The sequence below is a fragment of the Aethalodelphis obliquidens genome, unplaced genomic scaffold (genome assembly GCF_003676395.1).
Source record: "Aethalodelphis obliquidens isolate GAN/ISIS:26980383/991018 unplaced genomic scaffold, ASM367639v1 scaffold61, whole genome shotgun sequence".
NCBI classification, from domain to species: domain Eukaryota; kingdom Metazoa; phylum Chordata; class Mammalia; order Artiodactyla; family Delphinidae; genus Aethalodelphis; species Aethalodelphis obliquidens.
This window is the reverse complement of record NW_020838005.1, coordinates 7203478-7217146: the sequence shown is the minus strand read 5'-3', so window position 1 is coordinate 7217146 and position 13669 is coordinate 7203478. Positions and strand designations below refer to the sequence as shown.

Here is a 13669-nt window from a genome sequence, read left to right as displayed (position 1 = left end):
CTGTACGCGGGCCTCTCACTGTTGCGGCCTCTCCCGTTGCGGAGCACAGGCTCAGCGGCCATGGCTCACGGGCCCAGCCGCTCCGCGGCATGTGGGATCTTCCCTGACCGGGCACGAACCCGTGTCCCCTGCATTGGCAGGCAGACTCTCAACCACTGCGCCACTAGGGAAGCCCGGATTCACTCACTTTTGTTGCAAATGCAATTTGTTGTGCTGGGTGGTTTCTTGGTGTTGTTGACAAGTGTGTGTGTGTGTGTGTGTGTGTGTGTGTGTGTGTGTCCATGTGTACGTATGAGCCGGTGTGTCTCTGTGTGTGCTTGTGTGTCTGTGTGTGCGTGCGTGTATGTGAGCACACCTACATCAACAAGCCCCTTGCCTGCAACAGATTTTCTTTTTCGTCTTTCTAGTATAAAATTCTTAAAACAGGGTCCAAAAAGGACTACCGCACCAAACACTGCATGCCGGCAAGTTCCAGCCTCCTGAGGCTAAAACCTCAAGGCGTCCTGTCTCAGCGGTGGGAGATGGGGGCGCGCTCCTCCGTCACAGGGCCCCGTGGAGCAGCAATCACCACACTGGAAACGTCTTTTGAGCACCTGCTCAGGGGAGATTGGCTAGGGGCCCCTCCCACCTACAATGAACTGAAAGTATTTAACCAAGAGAATTCATCAAAGACCTTAAATATAAAACTTCTGACAACATTATACACCTGGACAAAACCAGCTCCTGAGGCCTGTGTTTTGTTTTTTGTTTTTTTTTGCGGTACGCGGGCCTCTCAGTGCTGTGGCCTCTCCCGTTGCGGAGCACAGGCTCCGGACGTGCAGGCTCAGTGGCCGTGGCTCACGGGCTCAGCAGCTCCGCGGCATGTGGGATCTTCCCAGACCAGGTCACGAACCTGCGTCCCCGGCATCGGCAGACGGACTCTCAACCACTGCGCCACCAGGGAAGCCCCTGAGGCCCGTGTTTCTCTCCAGTCCTTCTTACACCTTTCCCTTCCCTTCATTATCAAGGGCCTTTCCCATCAACAGGATGAGAAGGGCCACACGTGGTGACGGTGACTCTTTCACAGGCAGGCAGCCCCCGCGGCAGTATTGATGGCACACGAACAGATGGGAGGAGGGCAGGGCGCACATCACGAGAGAGTGGCTTTCTGTGCAGGCTGCAAGTAGAGGTTCCACGTGCCAGGATGAATGTGGCGGAGCCATTTGCATGGATATGGCAAAGGCCGAGTTGCACCCACCTCGGTCCACCTGCGTGTCCCTCAAGGGGCCTCGAGGAGAAAGGTGTTAAACCCTCCCGACGCCACCAAAGTGTGACCTTCCTATGAGCAAACTCTTGTACAAGCAAATGAGATCCTCCCAAAGACCAGAAGGAGCGAGCCAGTCACAGGGCCTGTCCCCTCGGCGCTGGGCCAGGAGCCTCTCTGGGGGTGTTATTTTCGCTTCCCGTTTGCGAGTTCTCAGAGGGCACTTGTCTTGGTGACAATGGGGCGTGGAGGACCCTGGGAAGCTCCATCTGACCAGGAGGGGAGAGTGGGAGTGGGCGCCTCTCACTGACTGCCCAGGTGGGAGCAGCCTCAGCGGGGGTCAGGCCGCGGCAGGAACATGGGCTCGCTGAGCCCCATCCCTCCTCCACACCTGTGACAGGGCCACCAGGCCCGGTTGTCAGGGGCGACATCTGCAATCTCAGCCTTGACGGCTGGGAGCCACAGCACTGTGTCCTGCACTGAGCCCCGGTCCCCTCTAGGAAGCGTCTCCGCCCACACTTCTAGGTGACAAGAGTGGCAAAGGCCTCCCCTGCGGGGGCCACCTTCCCTCATTCTTGGAGCAGGTCCCAGGAGTACACAGAAAAGCCACCTTCACCCCTTGGAAGTCAAACAGAAGCCAATCCTTCCTGTGCCAGCAGCCCCAAACCTTCCTGAAATCTGATGAAAGCTATAATCGATCTTTGCTCAAGACCTGTCCATTCCACAAAAGCTTGCATGCAAGTTCAAGGAGGTCATAGGCTCCATGAAACTCAGCAGGGGTCCATGATCTCCAAGACTTAGGTCGCCAGCTGCAGCAACAGGTACAGAGACATGCCTGCTGTGGGGAGAGGGTCTCCATCCAGGGCCCTGCACCCCTCCTTTTTCCCTGCCACCAAGCACACAGCAGGACCACCGGATCCCTGGGCATCTTCTGCCAGGCTAGGGACTCAGGAGAGCCCAGGAGGCAAGTTAGTCTCTACTCGGCCCTGCTCAGCAAAGCCCAGATACAGACAAGGCGCAGATCTGCACTTTGGCACTGAGATATTATGCCTCTCAGGCAGCCATGTGCTGGAGTCAGCTCACGCTGGTTTGTAAGAGCCAATTGCTAAATTTGGGGGGTATTTGTGAGCTGTTTGTTAAGTACATTGTTATTCAAAATTAAAATGTACAAAATTAAAATTACATAAAATATAATTAAAAACGGAGGTAATACACACTCAAACCTCATCACTTCCTAGATACTTTACTCTTGTCTCTGCTCCTGAAGGTACTTATATCAGTAGTATCTGTAGGGTGGACAGAGTATAACTGTGTGCTACCTCGCCTCTTTCCAGCCTCCCAACTTTGCGTTCAGCCAAGTCATGCTGGCGGCTTGAAATCAGCTACAGCGAGAGTGTTTACACCACAGGAATAGGCAAGGGCTATACCTCTGGGCTTGGTCTGTTGCGCTGATTTTCCCAACTTAAGACAGTGATGGAGAAAATGTTGATACTGTTGATTTCATTTAAAAATATTTGTAGCTGTGAATAGCACCCCCCAAAATGGGGAAAATTTTTAAAGTAATAAAAAACGATTTTCCAATTTAGTAAAGAAGTGGGTCACCACACAGACTAACAAGTGCGGTTCCGACACGTCTTTGTGGTTTCAGTCTGATCTTACTTCTTGGCATAAATGAAAATATCAGTGAAGTTCATGTGCATCGATGGCAACCATAGCTTGACTTTGGATACAAGGGTTTGGCAAAAGTCCACAAAAGCATTCTATGGAGAATCAATGGGCTATATGGTACTTATAAGAAAGGGTATTGTATATATTAATGTTTGTAAATTATGCATCACACATCCTTCATACCAGTAAAACTGATGATTAACTTATATGTGTGAATGTTTGCTTCCCGGAAAGCTGGCGGTTAAGCATGTGACAGCACATCCCTGCTGTCAGTCCCGAAGACTCCTATCGTAACCTGACACATCCCTGACAGCACTGACAGGTGCCAGGGAGTCTGCCAGACCGACCGACAGACAGACAGACGGACACTACAAAATAGAAATGGCTCTCATTAGGAAAAGGAGACTTCAGCCTTTCCCATAAAGCCGCCCAAATAAAATCATAAAATGGCTTATTACTTTTGGTCCTATCTTCAAATGCAATACTTTTTAATTTTTTAATATTTATTTATTTTATTTTGCTGTGCCGGGTCTTAGTTGTGGCACGTGGGATCTTCATGGGATCTTCGTTGCAGCATGTGGGATCCTTGGTTGTGGCATATAGACTCTTAATTGTGGCATGCATGTGGGATCTAGTTCCCCGACCAGGGATTAAACCCGGGCCCCCTGCACTGGGAGCACGGAGTCTTAACCACTGGACCACCAGGCAAGTCCCCAAGTGCAATACTTTTTTTTAAAAAAATGAATTTATTTTTGAAAAGTCCCATTTACTTTAGAAATGGTAGGAATAAAAAGAATCTTACCATGAAATAATTTTATATAATCTCTGTAACAATAGAGGCTAGAATAACTGTAAAAACAGACAGTTGAAACAGGCTATTTGTCTAACTATAATAGACTCACAGCTGGATATCTCCCAATAGGTTGGTCTCTGCTTTGTACACAGAAAGGGAGCTAATTCTTATTGAGTACCCTCACCATGCATCAGGCTCTTTCCAGAACACTGTCCTGTTTTTGTTTACTTATTTATTTATTTCCTGATGTTTCCAAAAAGATTTGGGTCCACTTATAAAAATAAATATGAAATAACAGGAGAGAAAAGTAGACAAAGAAATCAGACCAAAGGGTAAGTTAGAGCAGGAAAACAAATTTGACAGTAAGGCAGGTACACAGAAATACAGACCCTGAGATGGGGCTCCCCAGCTGCTAACATGGTTAGATGGAAATTCGGCTCTAAGTGTCCTGGAGTCTGAAGCAGCGGGTGGGAAATGACCCGTTGGAAGAGTTGGTGTCTCCCGGGTCTGGAGTCTGAGAGGAATTCTCCCGAGGCTCCTTTTAGGGAGGTGCTGAGTGCCGTGGTGGGCGGCGGTCTCAACAGCGGTGCAGCAATGATGCCACAGTGAAGGGCCTGCCTTGTTTCTTACAGGCGCCTTTAGTATGAGCCAAGCACAGTGTGTCCTTGCCAAGCTGGGTGCACGGGCCTGATTCAGGAATGTGGTTCCCTGAACAGCCCAGGCACTGAGATCCAGACACACAGCTCTCGGCCCAATAAGCTCGACACAGGGGGAGCACCCAAGGCACCTAGATTCGTGTTTCTCAATCTTATTAAACCCATTTCCTCTTTTGAGAAACCAAATCACACTCTCCCTTTTCAAGATTTCAAGATAAATCTTGTGCGTACAAATAAACCTAAGAAGTTACAAATGTGAAATGTGCCTTTTCAAATTACAAGGACTCCTCTTACACGGAGAATTGATTCTTCCATGAAGCCCTGAATAGAATCTAGATGGAAATACTGTGTCCTCCTCAGCTTCAATTCACCAAAGAATGAGGGCTTTGGAGTTTAATTCTTATAACACTGTGATGTGCTATTATCAACAAATAAAGAAATGAGACTTAAGGGTATAAGTCCCCTACTGAGATAGGTGAGGCTGCCAGTATAGCGTGAGGTCAAACAGTTGTTATTTCAGGAAGACATTTGGTGACATGCCTGAGGTGCGACAGCCAGGAAGTGGCAGGACTGAACCTTGAACTTGGGCCCTTGGGAAGCCCAGGCATCCAACCTCTCAGCTGTAGGACCCCTCGGCCACGGCTGCTTTGTCTCTCTCCTATGCCCAAGTCCCTTCCCCTGCCTTGTACATACAGCACACTGAGATAAAATTAAATTATCCTTCCTAACCATCGGACTTGGTGAGTCCAAATATTTTGGGGTGGACAGATCCTTTTGGGAATCTGATGAAAGCCATAAATGCTCTTTGTAGAAGAATTCACGCATCCACAGAGTTCAGGGAGCTCACAGGTCCCGTGAAACTTAAGAGGGGTCTGTGGTCTCGAGGTCAGAACTCCTGACTTAATCCATTAAACACAGAGCATCTCATATCCGTGCAGACATGTGAATATATTCGACCATCCCCTACACCTGAGCGATCCTGAGAGGGTGAGCCTCTTTAAATTCTGTACCCTCGGAGCTCCACTTGCCTCACCCTGGTCCTGGCGCAGCAGCCCAGGTAACAAGATGTGCAAAGAGGTCAGCAGAGAGTGGCCTTGACAAGGCACCTGAGATAATCTCTTTCTACCCCCATGGTTTTGGGAAGCATCAGGCCTTTGGTGAGGGGGCATGCACAAGCCACACAGTGGCCCATGGGGAGCTGAGGGGCCATGGCCGAGCCTCCATGCTCCAATCATCTTGTTCAATTTAGTTCTCTCTTCTGTACCTGGAGCTGGGTGCAACTGTTTCCCCTTTACAGAGAGCTAGGTCATTTGCTCAACCCTCCCAGATCCCCCATAAGTGGCAGAACCAGGTCCCAGTGCAGGATTGGCTGACCCCAAGGTCCAGCACCTTCCTCTGGTCCACTCTGCCTTGCAGGAGCAGAACATGCTGAAGACCTAGTGACACCCCATCTCCTTCTGCAAGGGCCCCCGTTAAAGCCCCGGTGTGGCCATGGTCCCGGAGTCCACTGTGACTAAGGGTGATCGTGAAATCTCACATGCTTTTCCCCCTTCCAGCTTTCTTCCTCATGTCTTAAGCTTATTTGCCTTCAAGAACGTGTCCTTGTTTCTGTCCCTCAAGAACCACTCCACAGGGAATCCACCCTGTGCTGGGCACGTTCTGGGTGCTGGGACTCAGAGGGAAGGGAGGAATGGCCTGGTCCCTGTTCTGGAGGAGCCCAGGTCCAGAGGGGCAGCATACCAGCAAGCAAATAGCCCTAAGCATGTGCTGGAGGCCATGGGGACACAGGGATGGGTCTGGGCACTGGTGACAGAAGAGAAGACATTGGTCTTCTGATCCTGAGAATCAGGACAAGCGGGACTTGCCTGGATGAGGGGTGGGGGGCCCAGCAGGAGTGCGGACCTGTGGAGGAGGTCCAGGAGCAGGGAGGGAGCAGGGGACATGACAGGGAAGGTAATCTCCGCTCTTTAATTTTGGTCTTCATCTAAGTGATGTGATTTTCATCTAAACGCTATCACCCCACAGCTTCATAATCCTTTCTTCTTTCTCATCTGCTTCCGCAGCGTTTCTCTGATCTGGCTGAGATATCACCTTCAAACAAGGGCACACCTGCTCTGCCGGGCCTGTGGGGTGTGCGTGCGTGCGTGCGTGCGTGCGTGCGTGCGTGTGTGTGTGTGTGTGTGTGTGTTGGGGAGGTCAGGTTTCTCTGTCTCCCTGGTACCTTTCCAAACACCTGCCCCTTACAAGCAAGGATGCTGCCCCTAGTGGTCTCATCTGGATACTGCAGATTCTAGGGCAGTGCAGGAGCTGGCTCTTCGAGAGTCCCAGTTCCGCTCTGCATCCCTCTGGAGATGCTCCGCTCACGGGAGAGCGTCGGCCAGCACAGCTCACTGCTGCTCGGCTGACCACAGATTCTGTGGGGATGGCTGAGTTCAGGATGGCAGAGTTCAGCGGGTATTCCATGCTGGGTCTGGGCCCTCCCTGGCCTCCATGCTCGGCCTCCTACTTCCTCACTGGTGAGGGGCCAGTTGTGGGTAGCTAGGCATGTGCTGGGGGCCCAGGAGCCTGAACCAGCGCAGTGAGCTCTGCTAGGAGACAGAGGTGGGGTGTCGGCCCTAAGTCCCCTGACACAGAGTGAGGGCTCAAAAAATGTGTGCTGCATGAAAAAATAAATGAATCATGAGAAATACCATGAAGAGAGGGAAATAAGGAGCTTTCTGGGAATAAGGTGGGGAGCTCCAAGGCGATAGAGACTTCTATCCAAGAGGATAGAGACTTCCCATACATCCTTCACCCAGCTTCCCCTAATGTTGGCTTCTTTCCTAACCATGGTACATTTGTCAGAACTAAGAAAGGCACAATGATAGTCATTAGACTCCAGACTTTATTTAGACTTCACCTATTTTTCACTGATGACTTTGAGGTTGTTGTTGGTCTGGAATCCAATCCAGCCCGGATATGAATTCTGGATTTAGTTGTCATGTCTCCTTCCTCTCCTCTGATGTGTGACGGTTTCCCCATCTTTACTCATTTGTCATGACCTTGACAATCTAGAAGGTCAAATAGTCTGTAGACTGTCCCTCAATTTGGGTTTGTCTGATGTTTTCTTATGACTAGACTGGGATTATGGGTTTGGGGGAAGAATAGCACACAGGTGAAGTACTTTCCTCCTTGCAGACAAAGTTACGCAATAAATACAATATGACTTATCCCTGGAGATGTTAACTTTGTGGCCAGGATTCTCCACTATAGTGTTACCGTTTTTCGCTTTCCATACACTCTACTAAGTCCAGTTCTCACTTAAGCTGAGGGGAATCAAGCTCCCTTCCGGGAGGGAGGAGTATCAACATATATTATATGGAATTCTCTATAACTACGGAAACGCGGTGATAACTCTTTAGTTCATTGGTAATGTGGGCAGTTGAGGCTAAACACAGCGGTGAACACAGTTAGGAAATGACTAGAAAAGTTGTCAAAATCCTAGAATGTTTAAAATCCTTTCAAAATATGTTGTCAACTGTTCTTTCCTTTTCACACTTGGCCAAATAGATCTCTTAGCCCAAAAGGCCATCGTTAAACCTATTCCATCACCCTACCCCCACATGTCTGAAAAATGGAAAACCTTATTTAAAAAAAAGAAAAAAACCCAAAATGAAACAAAAGCAACAGCCAATCGTTGACCTTGAGCCAGACGCTCCCATGCGTCACCGCTGGCCTCCATCAGCTCTGCACCGTGGTACCTTTACTCTCGCTTATAGGGAGGCTCTTGCCTGGAGCCCACAGCTGCCGTGAGTGCCCACGCATCTCGCCACCACCCGGTCCAGCCTCCTCCTCTCTTTCCTCTGTGGCACATTTACCACCTTTTCCAGCTTAGAAAGCCTGAGAAACAGAATCTACCCTGGATGGATGAACTTTTATAAATCAAACAACTCTCTAAAACAGAAATGAACAAACAACAGGGCAATCTGTTCATAGCTGCGGCTCGGATCCTAAGAATGTCTTCTCTCTCCGCCCATAACCCCCATAGCAATGTTCCTGCCCGGTCTCCCACCCACAGGCCTCCGGGCACTGTTGGCACCATTTGAGGAAATGAGACGGTCGGGAAGGCAGAAGATGCATCTTACCTTGGCAATGCTCAACGGCCGCTCACCATAGCTCTTCAGATCCCCGCGCCTTGTGGGGCAGTGTCCTTCCAGCTACAGCCAGCAGCTCGGAAGCAATCCCAAAACAGGAGCCCATCCCAGGTGTCTCAATCCGTTCAGTAGCTCGTAGCTTCCTGCTGACGATGGCAATCACCCGGCCGAGGTGGCAGGCTCCCCGGTCTGTGGTCACAGCTGCCCCCAAGGAGCCCCGCCCCTCCCGCCAAGCCCTTCAAAAGCTTCCGTGGGCTCACTGGGTCCAGGAAAAGCCTGCGAGGAAGGCCCACAAGCAGCTGGTCTTTCTCTGGGCCTGGGCCACATCGGTAACAATGCCCCTCGGCCACTGGGAAATTTTCTCATGGGGTTTTGATTGAACAACACAGATGTTGTTTTTCCTGCAGCAAAGCCTGGCAGAGTTAGTAACCTCCAAGCTAACTCGGCAAGGTATTTCGCTCTGCTTTGCAGTGTTTGTCTTCAAGGCAAGAAGGAGCTTGGGCTCTGCTGCCTTGTGCCGTCTGGGTGGGCAGGGTGGCCATTCTCCCAGGCTTGCTGGTTTTTTCTTGTCTTCCAGATAGTCCTGACAATACCTAGCCCATGGGATACTAAGAGCACAAACGACAGAATGAGTGAGAGGCGGCACAGAATCAGCTAATTCCCTCGTTTCTAGCCCCCTAGCCAGTCCTTGATTTTGATCTCAGAGCCTCTTCAATTGTGCTATTTCACTCAGCTGTGAAAACTCAGAGAACCCGAGAATGATGCAGGTGATGGGGAAGGACCCTAACACCCAGAGTGGTGAGGTGCTGTCCTGTACCACACTGGCAGAGGGACCGATGGGACCAAGAAGGTTGCTGAGATGACCTCTGGAGACTTTGCTGGTCCAGCCAGACATGGTGAGCCACTGGACACCTGCTTTGTGACGCACAGACAAAAGGGAGCCAATGGGTGGCTTCCTCTCCTGCCTTTATGTCTGGGAACCTCAGTGAGGGTGCGGCAGGGATAGAATTTAGACAGATCTTCTTCTACTCCTGCCCTGGGACCACAGTCCAGAATTTCAGCTTCCTTATGGAGTTTCTCTCCTTGGATTTTAGGACTGAGACAGTAATTCTCTGCGAGTTCCCGGTAGGAAAGAGCTTTTTGACAGATGTTCATGGCATCAGCAGCAGAAACATGGAGTTCGTGGGTTCTAAGGCTCCTTGCAAACAGTCTGCTTCATTTCTCCCAAAAGGTTTTTTGTGAAAATAAATGGATTAATGTATAAAAAGTCTCTATTACAGTACTTAGCACGTAGTGAGCTCCAAATAACTGGTAGCTGATGTGACTATGCCTAATCTAAGTCCCAAATCTGATCTTTTAAAAAAACTGCTTTGTCTTCTTCTATCCTTGAGAGCAAAGGGCCCAGAACAGGGCCCAGAACCAGCTGTGCTCAGTGAATCACAGGTGCTATTATTTTTGTATTCACTTCCTGACACCTGAGAGTTGGACCTAAACATTTAAACACAAGTTCAAGGACTCCCAAGCTTATGATTTAAAAGTTACTGTTTGAGATGAGATGATTCAGTCTTGTTATTTCAATTCAGTTAACACAACAGACTTTGGTGATGGTTCGCTCTAAGCACACACCAGAGGCTGGGGATACAGATATAATAGGCACGGCTCTCCTCTGAGGGACTCAGTCTAAGGAGCCTGGGAAGGGGTCTGGTAGACAGACAAGTATCATGGGATGTGGTAAGTGCAGCCATAGACGCCTCAACAAGGCACATTATTAGAACAGAGGCAGGAACAATAACTCCATCAGGGATTATTGGGGGATGTTACCAAGGGGACGGCCTTGAACATGGTTTATCACTAAGGATCCTGCAAATTCTCAGAGGCAGACACCTGGGTTGAGTCTTTTACTAACCAAGGGTCCAGTGACGCTGCCTGAATTACATCTAATTTTTTTTTTAATCTGTGGGGTCTGAATCTGTGGGTTTTGAAGAACTTTTATAGACTTGGACCCAAGGATACAGAGAATACAGCAGGGAGCAGGAAATCTACCTTTCTAAAGAGAAAATCCATTTCCTCAAACTCAGACTGATCTATTCAAGGTGAGGGTGAGAGGGGATGTGAGAAGTTTGCAGGGCAGGGAGTTCAGGTAAGCTGGTTTTTACATGATCTGGGGAAAAAAAAACCCTTCACCTTTCTGTCCACCCCCAACAGACAGGGGTCGGAAAAAAACCCGAAAATGTATTCCAGCAGCCACTCAGAAAAGAACAAGGAAATGACCTTGCTCTTGAGTTTCAGTTGTTTAAGCAGAAGTGAAAGTTACTTTCTGCTACTTTCATCCTGACAGAGTCACAGAATCCATGCAAAAGGCAGGGGGAGGTAGGGGGTGAGGCAGGGCAGAAGGTGGGCAGCAGCGAGATGTGTTAGGTGAGGCTAGGGGTGTCCTTAGCAGAAACATTTGTTAGAGCACCCTGGAGAGGGCTCCCCGGGCTGCGCTGAGATTAAACCCCAGCTGTGAAACCCCCAGCTCGGTGTTCAGCCTGGCTGGCTCGCCCATTTATTTTTGCACATTTAAAGTGATTTATGCAAAATTTGGAGCTATCCTTCTATGTGTTTGCACCAGCCTTCTGACATCAGTACATTTCTGAAAAAATCAAAAGCTGTGGGCAATAGAATATTTGAAAGGAAGAAACATTGAAATAATCCAGTCCAAGATTCCCTTAGGAATGGTGGTATGAGAAGCTGGTCAATTTCCCCCTGAAAAAAACAAGTATAAAAACCAGATAAAGTTGTTAAAACCAACCATTTAAAGGCACTGGAACATGACCAAAGGCAGAATAACAAATTGAGAAGTGTTTAATCTTGAAAAACTGCTCTTGCGTCACAAATTGAGAAGTGTTTAATCTTGAAAAACTGCTCTTGCGTCAGAATGGCCATGAGTCTGTGGTCTTTTTGCGTGGAGTTTCTATCCCTCGCTCCCACGCCTTAGATTGGGTGATGAGAACCACAGCTCTACTCGTGGGAATGATGGACTTGTTTGAGGGCTGTTAGTGAAAACCAACAGCCAGGTGGAGGTGACAGATCTGATCTGGAACGGGGAGGTGAAAACCTGCCGTTTATGGGTTAAAAGGTCATGGAATCAGTTCAAGACCAAAGTGAAAAACTGCAGCTTTTCTGGCTTGAGAATATAACTTCTGTCCAGAGTGGCCTGCAGATCACCCAGGAATGTAATGGGGGTAAATCCTGGAAGTAAGTTAAGAGAGCCCCCAAAGGGCTGAAATAATAAACTCCCCACGTGTCCCTCACTGACTCCTAAAATACACACGAGGGCTTCCCTGGTGGCGCAGTGGTTGAGGGTCCGCCTGCCGCTGCAGGGGACACGGGTTCGTGCCCCGGTCAGGGAGGACCCCACATGCCGTGGAGCGGCTGCGCCCGTGAGCCATGGCCGCTGAGCCTGAGCGTCCGGAGCCTGTGCTCCACAACGGGAGAGGCCGCAACAGTGAGAGGCCCGTGTACCGCAAAAAAAAAAAACAACAAAAAAACACACGAGTCACAGAGACCAGAAAGAGTCCAGCAAAAAATGAAAACCAAAGGAAACCTAAGGACTTACTGTAGATTTGAATTTGTTCCTCCGGCCATACACAGCTTGGGCAGCGGAAGGTAGAAGGCTCACATGTTCAAGGTTGCTGAGCATAACCTCTCTCCAAATTAAATAGTGCACAAAAAGGGAATACCCTTAGGGAGCCAGACTAAAAAACAAAGTAAATTACTAAAAGTAAAAACTACACGGTGATATCAATGGCTGCACACCATGGAGGAGACCACCTCTGCAATTCAAGTGCAGAAAAGTTAACAAAGCAAAACACACCTTTCAGCCAAATGAAACAGAATTCAGATATAAAACAATTCACGGCAATGTCCAATTTTCAGCTAGAAATTACTAGACACACAAAGAAACAAGAAGCTCTGACCAGAAAAAAAGCAACATTATGATGCCACATGGACCCAGATGCTGGATTTAGCAGACAGAAACTTCAAAGCAGCTCCTATAGTTATGTTCTAGAAATTAAAATAAAATATACTCAAAGAATTAAAGGAATTTATGTTAAGAATGTGTCAACAATAAGGGAATCTCAACAGAAAAATGGAAGTTGTAAAGAAGAATCAAGGGCTTCCCTGGTGGCGCAGTGGTTGAGAGTCCGCCTGCCGATGCAGGGGACACGGGTTCGTGCCCCAGTCCGGGAAGATCCCACATACCGCGGAGCGGCTGGGCCCGTGAGCCATGGCCGCTGAGCCTGTGCGTCCGGAGCCTGTGCTCTGCAACGGGAGAGGCCACAACAGTGAGAGGACTGCGTACCGCAGAAAAAAAAAAGAAGAATCAAGTGGAATTTCTAGAGTTGAAAACTACAAAAACTGAGGTTGAAAATTTAGTAGATAGGCTCAACAACAGATTTGAGATGGCAGAAGAAAGATGCTGTGAATTTGCAGATAGAGCAATAAAAGTTATGGAATCAAAAAAAAAAAAAAAGAGAGAGCAAAAAGAGTTAAGAAAAATGAACAGAGACTTAGAGACCTGACAAACGATGTAAAATGTTCAAATATGAATGAAATAGGAGTCCCAAAAAAGAGGAAAGAAGAAAAGACACAGAAAAACTATTTGAAGAAAAAATAGTTGAAAATTCCTCAGTGTTAGTGAATGACATTAACTTAAAGGGTCAATGCTGTGGTCTGAATAGCATTTTGGGTGTTCCCCCAAAAGGCATGTGTTGAAACCTGATGCCCAATGTGCCCAAGCTAATTAGGAAGTGGAACATTTGGGAAACGATTAGGCCATGAGAGTGGAACCTCATGTAAATTGGATAGAAAAAAATTCCCCCACTTTTATTTATCTGGAAAAGAATAAGAATTAGTGCCCTTATAAAAGAAGCCTGAGAGAGCTGTCTCCTCTCTTCCACCACGTGAGGCTCGAGCAAAACGATGGCCATCAATGAAGCGGGTTCTCACCAGACACCAAATCTGCCGGCACTGTGATCTTGGGCTAGCCAGCCTTCAGAACAGTGGGAACTAAATTTCTGTTGCTTAGAAGCCACCCAGTTTATGATATTTTGTTATAGCAGCCCAAACACACTAGCACAATCAGAAAATGGAATGCACCCAGCATAACATAGACACAAAGAGAACCATA

The 13669-nt window shown here is 48.5% G+C and overlaps 1 protein-coding gene and 1 long non-coding RNA gene across 3 annotated transcripts in view; one reads left to right on the top strand and one right to left on the bottom strand.

Annotated features, from left to right (window-relative positions):
- BLK (BLK proto-oncogene, Src family tyrosine kinase) overlaps positions 1-8655 on the bottom strand; it is a 46805-nt gene extending 38150 nt beyond the window's left edge. The window contains exon 1 of one of the 2 annotated variants that reach the window (XM_027087946.1): positions 8485-8655. The gene's annotated coding sequence lies outside the window, so the exon portion shown is untranslated. The remainder of the gene's footprint in view (positions 1-8484) is intronic. The other variant, XM_027087945.1, reaches the window with a different exon arrangement.
- A 13-nt stretch (positions 8656-8668) lies between these two features.
- LOC113610121 (uncharacterized) lies at positions 8669-9737 on the top strand. Its single transcript, XR_003428964.1, has 3 exons — positions 8669-8943; positions 9071-9389; positions 9588-9737. It is a non-coding gene; the product is annotated as an uncharacterized LOC113610121 (long non-coding RNA).
- Positions 9738-13669: the final 3932 nt, after the last annotated feature.